Source organism: Meleagris gallopavo, chromosome 14 (assembly GCF_000146605.3).
Source record: "Meleagris gallopavo isolate NT-WF06-2002-E0010 breed Aviagen turkey brand Nicholas breeding stock chromosome 14, Turkey_5.1, whole genome shotgun sequence".
NCBI lineage: Eukaryota > Metazoa > Chordata > Aves > Galliformes > Phasianidae > Meleagris > Meleagris gallopavo.
The window spans coordinates 13,466,968-13,480,620 of record NC_015024.2 but is presented as its reverse complement, the minus strand read 5'-3'; the positions used below and the strand labels follow the sequence as shown (position 1 = coordinate 13,480,620).

The window sequence follows — 13,653 nt, the reverse complement described above, 5'->3', positions numbered from 1 at the left end:
GTATATGTGAGCAGAGCTGCATTTCAAGTCAAAGACTCTGATAAATCTGAATTGTTGTGAAAACCTGTAAAGGCTTGGGTGTTGGCTATTTTGGGTTATTTTCTCACTTTATGGTTTGTTCATGTTACTGTGGTATGCAGCTAAGTTGAGAAGCTTGTTTATTTGTTCTTTATGAACCCTACAAAGAGAAGCATTTGGAGCGAGCTGGAAACGAAAGGCCAAAGGCAGCCTGGGAGGCTCTTCCTGGCTTCCTCGGGGGCAGATCTCCTCCCTGCCGGCTGACCTGGGTCAGGACTTTCCCCTGGGCTCCCCTGGCCGGAGCCATTCCCACCATCAGGATCTCCAATGGAGGCTGGAGTCCCGTGCTGACGGATGAGGGCCTGGCTGTGGTCATGGCCCCATCGTGCACTGCAGTGCTGCCGCTTGGCTCCGCCGCAGACTGTGCGAGCGGCCTTAAGTTCATCTGCTGCTGCAGGCCTCCTGGTATGTGAGAGTGTAAATTCAAGCATGCCAACATGTGCACTGAGGCAGCAAACTTAAGGGAGAGGGAAGGAATTCCCATCCTTCTGCGGTTTATGGTGTCCTTTTAAACTATTTATAAATTGTAGCCAGTGTTTGCATTTGGGCTGTGTTGCTGTGCTCGTTATCACGACTTAGGTCTGGAAGAAAAGTTCGAGTTGACTCCTCTCTTCTGAAATAAAGAGGGGAAGAAAGTTAACCACGTAGTCAGATGGCTCAAGGCAGCAATTCCTATGAACGCAAGCTAGTTCTCTGTCTTGCAAAGCTGGAACAAAGATCTAGACCCACTTTCCCTTTTTCGTTTCCCTGTCCTCTTCATTAGCTGATGACAGTTTCAGCTTCCTACATCCTTTTAAAGAGATTCCCCCTGCACATCATCTGGGATTCATGAACTGCGGAGATCTGGTAAGCAGCACAAATCACACACTCCTGGCCTGCACTTGCCAGAAGCCCTGGATAAGTTTTCAGCTGAGTTTATACTATGCCTCCCTCCAGCCAGTAGAGGAATTATATATGGCTCCATTTTCTCCAGGAAAAAAAAAAAAAAAAGAAAGAAACTTGCACCAAAAAATAACAATCTATATTGTGAAGGATTATTTTTTGCTGATTGAGAGGTGTTTGGAGATGACAGGCATCTGATCTCGTCTTAAGCCTTAAATTGCAGTAAATCCTGTATTTATTTACTTTTTACTTTAACCAAATAAGACATTATCCTGCCTCTGAGTTAACACTTTCAGTGCTTGCTTTGGCTGAGCACTGCTTGCTGCAGGCATTAACATCTTGCTGTCTCTCAAGAAAGAATTGTGCAGAGCCACCAGTTCCTCAGCAGAAACACTCAGTAGGATTAATGCTTCTTCAGAAGAGGTGATCTTTGAATCAGATGGCATGTTTGCTTTGAGAGTTACTGATAGAGGTTTCTAGGTGTTCTGAATGTGGGGAATGTAAGTGGTAAGTTGGTACAGTATGAACCTAAACAAAGAAGATTTATAGAACTAAACATAATTTTATTGCCTACTTAAGAGCTTGCAGTGAAATGTTTGTAGAAAAGAAGGCACATTATCCCAAAACGGTGGTTCTATTTCTGCTCTTGCTATCACTGTTACAAAGAACCAAAAGGTCTCTGTAAACCCTCTGCTGTGAGCTATGAATTAAAGCAAGATGAATTTCTAGCAGTAGGTCCTGACCACAGAGAGAAAAACACGTTCAAGGAGGTGGCTAGAGGCATTTGATTCCAGACCTAGGCTCGTGTGCATTTTTACTGATGTGTGCTTTTCCTCTCAATGATAATGTGTGCAGGTATTATGTCTTTAATTGCAGAAGCACTAAAAAATAAACGATTGCTGTTCCCTTTGGATGTGTTCAGTTGTTCCCAGCTCTGAACATCCCACGGGCTCTCAAGGCTGATTTCTGTGCAAGCAGGAGTTGTTACTTTGGCAAATGAATATTCAGCCATGTGTTTAGAAATCTAATTTTCTCCCCTGGTATATAGTGGGAACAACTGCATGCATTCTTGTCACGGTATTTCTTCTTTAATTTTCCTCCATTTTGCACTCTTGCAATCTCTGCAATTATATTTGGCACAGTAATTATTATTGTTCCACGTGTAATTCCTGCAACAGGGGATCCTAATGCAGCGTTGCTTGGTGCCTTGTGAACTCCAGCACTGGTGAGTACAGACCCTGTCACAGCTTTTATTATGGATTTCAACTAATTTGTTTGGGTATTCACAGGAAGGCTTTGATGTGATTTACCTCAAATGCTATAGCAAAGTGAATTGCCAAAATGATTTACCTCTGAGATATGACTTTTTATCTAGAAAAAATGCACAGTTTTTGAAATTGTCTTGGGATGGGTTTATGTATTGTGTTTTTCAGTTGCTTGGTGTCTCAGATGAGTGGCACAGATTTTAGTGTGGTATATCCCTGAGCAAAGCAAACATTAAAGGCATTATTCATGTGAACTATCTCTATTTCAAGAGCAGTCTTGATGATGACAAAATCAATTACTTTAATATATTGTCACTTCAGTTTTAATTTTTTGTAGATCTGTTTCAATTATAGAGACTAGCCATATATATCCATGGAGACCTTTAAAGTTGAATTTGCTTTTATATTTCTTAAATTTACATTGATTAAATGTCATACACTAAATCATTCCCATACCCGTGCCCATTAACATATGATTTGCCCACTAGTAATTACTTTGTCATCCTTACTTCCTCAGGCTATTTTCATCTTTAAGCCACAGTTAATCCATGACCTTAGTGCTTTTGTCTCCAGGTCTGAATTATGTAAGTATTACAGAACAAAGATTGAATTGAACTACTCTCGGCTTTATTTTACAACTACAGCCACCTGATTGGCTTTTCTATTTCCACTTACTAAAATAATACAGTAAATTTAATTCCTTTGCAAAAGGATCACAAGGTTGTTTGGGGTTTTTGGTTGGTTTTTTTTTTTTGGTTGTTTGGTTGGTTGGGTTTTTTTTGTTGTTGTTGTTTTTTGTTTTTTGTTTTTTTCCCAGTATGGCAATGCCAAATAAGTATTCCTATGGGGAAAGTAAAAACACTTTTCTGCGTGTTTAAGATTCCTGCCAACTGGACACAAAGACAACTGAAGCAGAAGTGTACCCCACAGTCTGCAGTGACCACTGCAATGGTAATTGAATAACATCTGACAGCAAGTTAAAAAACAAATTGGTCGTGGAGCTGAAATAGAAGAGTAGTACCTTTTTAAAATACCTTTTTGTAGTGTATCCTCAAACTCTCTCTCCATGAGACTATCCAAGAAGCTGAACACCTGTTGAATGTCAGGTTTCCTTTTGGATGCAGGAGTGCAGCATCACATAGCATGGTCGTTCCTCTAGCAGACTGGGCAATTTGCTATTGCTCAAGTTCCAGACAAGCCGTCTGATTCTTGTTTGAAATGCTATCTCTAAGCTGCTTTTGTTCAATCAGTCACTTTCATGAAAGGTTATAATCGAAAGACCAGATTTCAGAAGCACTCTTATATGATACTGACTTGCCAGTGGCATGTAAATAAGGGGTCACATTTTCCAAAGAGAGTACTGCCCCACTGCCAATGCTGTGAGAAATCTGCTTTGCAGCTCCATGGCTGTATTTAGGGGGAAACATTGCTGACAGGCTGAGTCAGTGGCCCAAATTCTCCTCCCTTTATCCATGTAACCACATGAAAGCTTGTGCCTCCTATCCACAGAGTGTGCATGAATAATTTGCTTGGCATGGGACTGGAGCTAGCTAGCACAATAACTATGCTTTTGTAGGCTCCATATGTCCCTTGCTTTGGAGCTTTTCAAACGATACAAAACTCTGGTACTGTGACTAAAATGAGAAAAGTCTGGGCAATGACTACAGAAGCAACTGGGAGTGACCTAACGCTCATGAAAGGACTCCTGGCTTCAATGGGTGTTGACCCAAGTCCCTAAGAGACTTGAGTTACATCCAGACGTTATGGAGATCCTGGAATGACCCCGGCAGTCTGCAGGAAGATTGTTTTCTTGTTGTTTTGCTTTTCTTCCCTGTTTGTTTTGTTTGTTTCCGATCACTGCAAGGATGTTCTAATTTCCACACCCTTCAAAAGCTCCAGATTCTTAAACTGTACTTCTCAAAACATGCTCAAGAAGTATGCACATGCATTGCCTATCCTTCTCCTCTTCTGTGCACTGAATATTTTTGGTGGAGGAGAGCTCAGTAATGGAAGCATAAACCTTCTGTTTACATCTATAAACAAGATAAGGTACAAATTGCTGCAATCCAAACTTCCTTGCTCTGTCCCTCCACTGACCTCAACTATAAACGAAAAGGAGCCTCCTTTCTCATAGCAGTAGGAGAGTCGGGTCCCTTGGGCAAAGTTTCAACCAGCAAAATTGCTTGCAAAATCTGTGAATTTTTCCAATTGCCATTCCATTCATACACCCCCAGGGCCAGGGGTTGGTTGTGGTGGCACAATGGCGGGACAGCGCTGAGCCCATGATTGCAGGGAACTCCAGGCTCTTTCAGCAGCAGTGTGAGGCTGTTTGCATTTGTGTTACTCAGTCTTTTTGCTAAACGGTTTGGATAGGGAAGTGCAAACTTCTAAAGCATTTCAGAAGGAAAAATAAAAACTGGCAGCATACATCCATGTCACTGTACCACACACTCATGGCTGTTCTCCTGGAAGCTTTTTGCTGGGTCGAATAGATTGCTTGCAAAATATCTAGGATTCTGCCAAGTAAGCACAAATTTAATTAAATTAAAATGCTACTCATGCATTGTCTTATTTTCATAGATTTCAGTGGATGTAGAAAGAAGAAGACCCATCAATAAGATAAGCTGGTTGTTTCTATGCACAGGAACATGCCTCCTGAGCAGACTGTAAGTGGCCTGGAGGAAGAACACAAGGAGAGGGCAGGGCATGAGAAAATCTCAGGGAAAGGGAAAAAAAAGTGAAAGAGATTTCTGTCCTCGACAGGAGTAGCTATAGCTTTGAGCACCAGAAGATCTCACAGATCTTTTTGCTAAAAGTTTACTGCCATTGGCAATCCTATTGCAGCTGCATTTGAAAGCTACCGAGACTATGGGTTTTTTTTATTATCAGAATTTGTGTTGAGGCTTCCCCAGCCACATCATTTCTGGATGCTTGGTACAAGCTAAGCTGTCACACTTGGTATCAGTGTCAGACAGTAGGGTAGCACAAGGCTGAGCTTTCCAACAGAAACACTGCATCTGCAAAAGAGTGAGTCTTATATTGGTACTGTCTCTCCTCAGGCAAGTTCTGGATCCCTCTTTTCTTGGAGCAGCTCAGCAGAGAAGCACAGAGACATCAGTGCTGGCATGGCTCACCCAGCAGCACATCTCTGGAAGATGCACTGGTGCTCAGGTGAGGCACTGCTGTAGGTTTACCACTTTTTTATACACTGCCACCACTGGCGTGTCCTGGAGGTGGCCCCTAACAGGGCAGTAGTTCTTGTATGTTTCAGCAATGCAGAAGCTCTTCTTTCATTCTTTGCATTGTGCAGATTGTAGGAGAGCAGCTTGGGAACAGCTGCAAAATAGAAGGACATGGAAACAGTTTTGGGTCTGCACTGTTACGAGGTTGCAAGAGGAGCAGAGCTGTGGTGACTCTGGATCTTTCCTGATATTCTTGGTAAGAGCATGTCAGATTGTCAGATGCTGACTCCTGGCTCTGGGCATATTTTCCATTCATAGTGGTGCTCAGTCAAATTTCTTGCAATCAATCAGATACTGCTGCTCTAAACCAGATATGCTATGCTGTTACATTCTCACTGTTCTGAGGATTTAGTTGATTCACAGAATCGAATAGGCTATGCACAAGTTTGTTTTCATGAGCCCAGTACTACACATCCATTTGCTGTGGGTGATGTTTTAGCTGTCATGGTGTTTGGTTCACCTGTGAGTGCTGAGAGATGCCAACACATCAGCTATGATGGGTCCAGGGCTCTCAGCCAAGGGCTAACATCTCCCCATCCTGGCGTTGAACGCAAAAACCCAACTTGTTGGTTGGTGAAAAGGCTCAGGTTTGGACAATTATCTATCCTGAATACAGGCTTTGAGTTACAAAGAGCTCCGGACAGAAACCTGCTATGAAAACAGTACAGTAAAAAAATGCTGCCGCTATGTCCAAGTTAGTCCTGTTCCTGTAACAGATGCCACTCTGCTGGTGAGCTAGCGTGGAGTAATGCATTAACTGAGTGTGATAAAGCAGGTGAACTCTGATACTGGCTTCATTTTCAGTCCTGTGTTTGTACTGCAGTTAGCACAAAGGGGTCTTGGTTCCTCAGTAGGCCCTGTCATGTCAAAACAATGTCAGTTAAGTCAACAAAGCCATTCATGTTACAGTGATTTCCAAGTCATGCTTCCACCTTTTAAAAATTCTGAGTGGAAATGTTGGGGATATTTAAGAGTTAAGCTGAAAGAAACATGGAAACAGCTGGCTTAAAACTTGAGCCTGATTCCTATCACCAACATTCAGTAATATTACTTATAATCTACAGCATGTATAGAGGCCTGAAAAATATGATATGGGTCACAGAACAGGAAAGTCCTCAACAGAGCTGCCATAGCTGCATACGTAGGAGGCAAGCTATCCACATACACATCTCCTTGGTTTTGCCATCTGCCTCCAAACTATGAGCAGCTCCCATGACAGTGTGATACATAGGAAGGGCCAAACTCTCTAACCATGTCTGGGTAGCACTTCTGGCTGGAAAAGAGACATCCTGGGAGTGCTACTGCCCGGGTCATCAAATTCAGTCCCTGCTATTGGCTGCCCAGGGAGGTTGTGGAGTCTCCTTCTCTGGAGATATTCAAGACACCTACTTGTGCAACCTGGTGTAGGGAACCTGCTTTGACAGAGGGGTTGGACTCGATGATCTCTGGAGGTCCCTTCCAACCCCTACGATTCTGTGATTCTGTGATTCTATTGTATGTAGTGGTGCTGCAATTCACACTGCAAACTGATTGTGCTTGGTTTTAGAGGGAAGAGGATATGTCAAAGCACTATTTGTGCCAAATTCTTTCAGGCTGCTAACTCACTCCTTCAGTCATAGTGCTTATTTCTCCTGGCATCCTCATGGAGTGTAATACTACCCAAGTTCGTCTTTCCTTGCAAACAAATATCAAAGTAAGACTTGGTGTAAAGGTCTAGGGAATTCTGAGGGCTGAATATAGTTTTTGCTTGCTCAGAAGTTGACAGAGTTAGCTGCTTACTCCATAGGGCTGAAAACAGACAAAATGAAATACTTTCTTGCACAATTAATATTTCATCAATGAAAGAAAGAGCTTTAGGATATCATTTGGAATGAAAACTGCTTAACGTAAGCCTCCACAATTCAGTCTGCTACTTATGAAGTTAAAGGAAAGGATTCTTGCTAGTTGTCCTCCCTTCAGGAAGAAAAACTCCTCCTCTTAACCTTCCTGCATTTTGGGTAATTAAAACTGATGAGCCTGACAAACATTCATCTCCAAAGAAATACTCTACAGTAAATGTAAACTCTCGAGATCCTTCCAGGCATACCAGCACAACTGTCTCTTAAAATTTCTTCCCAAGCCATCTGGTGCCTTATCTTTGTAGCCAAGCCACACAATAACTTTAAAAGAAGATTGTTTCTAGAAGGCTTTCGTCTCAAGACTACAAATCCTCTTGGAAGTCTCACAGCTCACTCTGAAACTGTCAGCCAGGCAGCTTGGCTGTGTGGATGCTCCACTTCTTTCTATCATGACCCAAAATGTCCAGCTGCGATTCTCTGGGGAGATCTCAATCTCATGTGGTTTTCAAAGGGAGTGAAGGAGTTACAGGGAGAAGCTGGAGATGCTCTGCACTTCCAAACAGGGATTTACACTCCATTAATTTTCTCTGTAACAGCCAAGGCTGAGTGGCATGACACAAATGTGGCTACAAAGGCTGCAGCTAATTCACTTCATTCGTGTAGCTCTCTTGCACCTGCAGAAGAATGTATGGATTCCAGGTTCAAACCTGCACAGCCTTTGCCATGAGGAAAGGTAGTTAGTGAGAAGGCTCGGAGGTGTGGAGCAGAGGTGGCTGGTAGAAATGGGAGAGGATTAGCTTTGCAGATCGTCCAGAGCTTGCTCTCCTTTTATTGCATCCCACTAGTTCTGAGCCTGTTCCATCTCTTACACTCCATCAGTAAATTCCTACTGGGAAAGTGCCCTGTTCTGATCTCACAAGCAGAGCTTGAGAGTAAAGCTAGGTAACAAAGCCAGAGCTGTAGGCACCTGGCAGCAGAGCAGTGTGTGTGACCTGGGCACAAACCTGGAGTGACAGATCCTGAGCTTGCTGTGCCTGGCTGCTCAGAGCCATCATGAGAAATGGGCACGTGACTGCAGGCATTATATGTCTGAAAATGGAACATGCTTGACCCTCACTCATCCATGGCAAATACAACATAGCTGGGGAGAGACTAAATCACGTTTCAGGCTTTGTCACATGTTTATATACTGTCCACTGCCTAGACATCTGTCGTTCATTCCTCATCAGTGCTGTTCTCAGAGGTCAGGAGTGTAGGAGACTCCACCTTGATAATGAAATACAGCACTGTATACATGCTTGTCAGGTGGGTATTAACGAGCATGCTGTGGGGCTGTAAAATGCCTGCTGGAAATGGCACAGCTTCTGTATACCTCTGAGTGAATTGGTTTTTAACAGGAGTCTGGATTAGGAGTATGACATCTACATTTTCCAGCTATTGATGATGTTGTGATGGTTTGATAACAAGAGCAGAGTTCCTAGTACCATTCAAACACAACACTGCCAACATTTCCTCTGGGTAGATGCCTTTGCTTTTAGCTGGTTACCTCGTGATGCCCTTAGGGAAGAAGAGCTCTGTATCTGTAAAGCTGCTGAGCTTTTTCCTACTCTAGCAGAGGGTTGTATCCTATTATCTCTGGAGACAATCTTCTATTTAGGGAAAGAATGAAAACAACACTCCTAAAATACAGTTTTGCGCTTTAATGATCCCTGCACTGAAATATGGCATCGTATATATTCATGCTATGTGTGAGCTTAGGTGGGAGGGTAGAAATGATCACAGGTCAGGGCTCTATGCCCTTTGCCAAACTGACTCTCTGAGCCCCCTCTTCATAAGGTGATGGTAATATCTTGCAGAGCCATTTCAATAATTTGTTTATATGAATAAAAGTACATGGCTCAAAGGGTAAAGCTTTTTGTACCTGCAGAACTTCCAGTATCCCCAGGTCACCTTTTGGTGTGGGATGACGCAACATCTGCTCTGCTTAGTCCTCCTGCTAACGTTTTGGCAAAGACACCTGGAACTTAGCAAGGCTACACATGTATGTAATATCAAAAGTCAAAAGGAGTGCATTCAGGCCCTGTTTCATTTATGGCGTGTCAAAAACAAAGGACAAACCAACACAATGTTTCACTCGATGGCTTAATTTGCACAAATCCCCAAAGATCCAGAATTGTTTCCCAGCTACTTCAGGACCTGCCCCAGATTGCTGCCTGTGGTAAAAAGGGTTGGGGATGGGGGTCTGTAAGTGCTTGTCAGGCCAGAGGAGCTGCAAGGCTGTAGTGGGACCCAGGGGCTGGGCTGCTCAGGGCATGCTGTCCCACCCTGCAGATAAGAGGTGCACGCCGTACGTGAATGGTCAGCAGCAACGCTGGGAGCTGGGGAGGGGCAAACTGCAACCAGCACTTCTAAACAGAAAGCCTCAAGCGATCGTTACGTCCATCCGTGCTGACCTGAAACCAAAAAATCCCACACATTCACAGCATCTACGTGGGCTTTGCTGATCCTCCCACCCAGTCCCTTGTTCCTACTCATGAATCTGTTTTCCAGGGTCAAAATTGTTTCTAAGGTGAACAGAGAGTCAGTTCCCTTGCTTGTGAGGAGTGATCTAAGGGACGTGTTTTCTTTTCCTCCATCTTCTGTTCCCAAGTGCTAATTCCCCAACGTGTGCTGAGATGAATCTTCCTCTGCACATCACTGCCCTTTGCAGGAGCTTAAGTGGCTACTGTAGATGAATTATTCTGTATATTTAAATCCTTATAATCTGGATCAAAAGAGTAGACTTGGCACTGAAAATCAGTTTGAAAATTAACTGTACACCATGAGCCTGCAAGTTTCAGCCTCTCCAAAGCAATAGGAAAAGATTAAAAGGGCTTTTACTAAAAAAAATAAAGAACAGCCTTAACATAAATAGCCTTTAAAGAAAATCCTTTATGTGAAGAGAACATCTTCCAAAACTGAGAGAAATAAAGCACAGGGTGGTATTTTTGTTGCCAGAATAGGCAGAGAAGCAAACCAGGCTGAGGTTGGCAGTTTGAGGGGAATTAAATCTTTCACTTTCTGAGCACACAGATTAGACACCAGGAGAAAATATGTTTGTTCTCTTTGGTTATCTGGTGGCACTGAAGAACAGCCATCAAAGGGAAACATCTGCCTCCTGGGAGGCAAGAGAATGGATGCAGCAGATAAAGGTAGGTGACACCTGCCTCGAGAGGCAGAGCAGCACAGAAGAAAGATTAGTGACTGGGGATTGCACTCACCTGTGAAGAAAAGGTAAGTAGGGTGAAAAGGAGTGTGAAAACTGCAGGAAATGTGGTCTCCTCCTGTATTCTTGCAGTCATTTGTACTGCCTGAATTCCCTACTAAAGTTGTGTAAAGTTGCTGTTGTGACTGAGTTCTCCTTTTGTAGTTTACAGAAGAGGCAGTTGCAGCTCAACCTTTGCAGTATTTACCTAGGTAAAATTCTCAAGTTTTTCAAGGGGATTTTTCCATAGTAGTTACGGACTCTTAGAGGCTGCTTCTGTCCAAGTGAGGACTTGAAGCCTGCACAATTGCCATGCTGTAACTATCAATAGATCCTTCCTAATAGGAAGGTTATTTGAATTTAAGTTTGTAGCTTAGATTCTCTAATCTCCACGTAACCTATTTACTTATGCTACAGCTTTCATTCTGCACTTCCTAATCTCCAGCTGTAGAAATTCAAAGTGCTGCACATTGTGCCACTTTTCTGTCTGTCAATGGAAACAACATTGTTATAGGCAATGCTGCGCTCCTAGGACCATCAGAAAGCCTTGGTCTGGTCCCAGGAACACTTCAGGATCCTCCCAACTCTGACCCATCAGCTGAACCTACTTAGTTGCTCTATGGGTCAGCTCCTCACTTCTGAAGAAGGAAGGTTTTGATCTTTCCTTCTCTCGTGCACTATATGTGCCAAGGTTTCACATCAGAGACAAAACCCGTGATGATGCTTCTTCATACAACACTTCAGCCATCCCATCCAACCCACCCATGTCATAGGTATGAGCTGCCGCATATCACCCATGCCAGCTCCTGAACTCCTTAACCCCAGCCCTAGAGCCAAATTAACTGGTTGACTGGTAGAAAGCTGAGCCAGAAAGTAAAGCTTTGACAGACTTTTTAGAGACGTAGTCCAGTGGGCATGGTGGTAATGGGTTGGTGGTTGGACTAGATTATCTTAGTGGTCTTTGACAGCCTTAATGATTCTATGATTTTCTTATCTCAGCTCTTGCGTACACCAGCCCTGATGTGAGGAGGTGGTGAGGCTCAGCCCAGTGGACGCAGGGCGCTTGTGAAATCCCATCCCGGCATGGCAGCTGCCCCGGGGGCACGCAGATAAAGCAGCAGAGCTGTTTCCCAATACCTATGTGAAGGAGATGAGCAGGGCTGCGTCCCTCACCCATAACACAGAATCAGCTCCACGTAACCCTTCTCCCTCTAATCTGACTCAGCTTTTCTCTCTGTTTCCTCAGGCAACTCCACTCTCTCTCCCCAGCATTGCTCAAGGCCTGCTACTCCCATGCATGCCCCACCTAAGTGCAGGATGTGGTCTATGCTCCTGGATCTCAACCAGGCTATGGCCCATGCTCAGCCACAGCATATTCCTCTTTTCCAAAAGCATTGGGGCATATGTGAACATTGTGAGAAGGTTCTAGAAGACCGACAGGAGTTCAGTAATCCCAGCAGCCCAACGGACTGGCACGACAGCACGGGAGCTGATATTGCATTGATGGTAAGGCAGAGAAGGCTGAGAAAACAAGGCAGTCTCACCATGATGCAGTGATGTTTCAAGATACCCATTTATTTTTCTTCATCCAGAAGCCCCAGGACCACGATGGCTTTTCAGATTCTATCAGGACACAACAGAGCATGGGGAAGGGTGGGGATGTCATGCTTCTTCATGACCAGCCAGAGAAGGCTGCACAGCAGCCCCAGCAGGCTTCGCAGATTCAGTCAGTTCAGAATAGTTTGGTGGCTTTCCTATTCTAAGGACTTCTTTCTCAATGTGCATGAGCAAGCAATTAGCCATTAGGACAGAAAGATCATAGAACGGCTTGGGTTGGAAGGGACCCTAAAGAACCTTTGCAGCACTAGCATCACATGTGGCACAGGCTCACTCACAACAGATGAGTGCATGGAGATGCAGCCTTGTTTAGCTATTCTGAAGAGCTGTTCCTTTGCAAATGGCTGCTTGCACCAGTTCTAAAGCTGGACGCAAGAGACCCAATGCTGTTGTTAGAGCTGGCTGTATGCTGGCAATCCAAGGCTGGAAGCACTCTGGCTTTGCTGAGCCCGAGAAGGCAGCATGAGTGAATTACCTTAAATTAAACACTGTTCATACACAGAGGCATAACAGAGGCACAGTGGGAGCTTTGTGCCATTATGGGTTGCATTAGAGATGTGCTGATGTAGAACTCTACCAGTGTGAGGATTCCTGCTCAGCACTCAGCTGAGATGTGACCTCCTGGTGCAGGTGATGATCTGCTTGCATGTTCTTCTGTACTGATCATGTAAAATCTGCTAACGGATTTGTAGGGCTTCAGCAGATAGTTTAGAATACTTAGGAGGTGCTGTTTTGTCTAGAAGTGAATTTTGAACTGATTACTTTAAGGCTTTCTCTTTCTGCAGAAAGTAGTGGTGCTTCTGTTCTTTGTTTCAAGGGAAGTGCATGTGATGGGAACTTGCACTTCCACATCTATTTTCTTTTGCCTCGAAATTTCATAGCATCTTTCCTCGTGCTGGGGGGAAAGAACAACCAGTGCACAAGTGTGATGGACAGCAGGAGACAACGTTGAGCTGCATCTGGCTTTAAAGGATGGCTAAAATTTTTATCTAAAGCTTCAAAATTGTAAAACAAGACTAAAAAAAGAAAAGAAAAAAAAGACACCTTTTAGATAAGGAAATAACTTTCTTTTCCCTCAGGATGCTGAAGATAGCACAACACAAAAATAACTCTAAATAAAGTTGCTTAAAGTGCTTCATATCTGAGAAATGCAGAAGGAAAGCGATGGTATAAAAAGTGTTGCACGTGGATTCTTTGAGTATGCGTTCACTTCTTCAAGATTCCATAACCAGCATTTTTCTTTCTTTTTTTTTTATGCAAGAAAACTCCACTCTGCTGCCAATGAGTGAAGAAGTGGCTCTTCTCCCCAGGTCCTCGCTCTGCCCAGATCCCAATGGCGTTTCAGACCCGCCCGCCCCGTCCAGGCGCGGTACTGCCGCAGCGAGGACTTAGGCTAGCGAAAACTTGCGAATCCGGCGTTCCTCCGAATGAAAGAAAGTGACATGTTGGATGAGGGGGGTTGGTGGGAGGAGAGGAAGGGCTGTCCT

At 43.9% G+C, this 13,653-nt stretch overlaps 1 long non-coding RNA gene across 1 annotated transcript; it reads left to right on the top strand.

Moving 5' to 3' along the window:
- Positions 1 to 297: 297 nt before the first annotated feature.
- LOC116217178 lies at positions 298 to 12,201 on the top strand. The gene is made up of 6 exons (XR_004161330.1): positions 298 to 924; positions 2,139 to 2,185; positions 2,743 to 2,809; positions 5,285 to 5,396; positions 5,536 to 5,663; positions 11,796 to 12,201. It is a non-coding gene; the product is annotated as an uncharacterized LOC116217178 (long non-coding RNA).
- Positions 12,202 to 13,653: the final 1,452 nt, after the last annotated feature.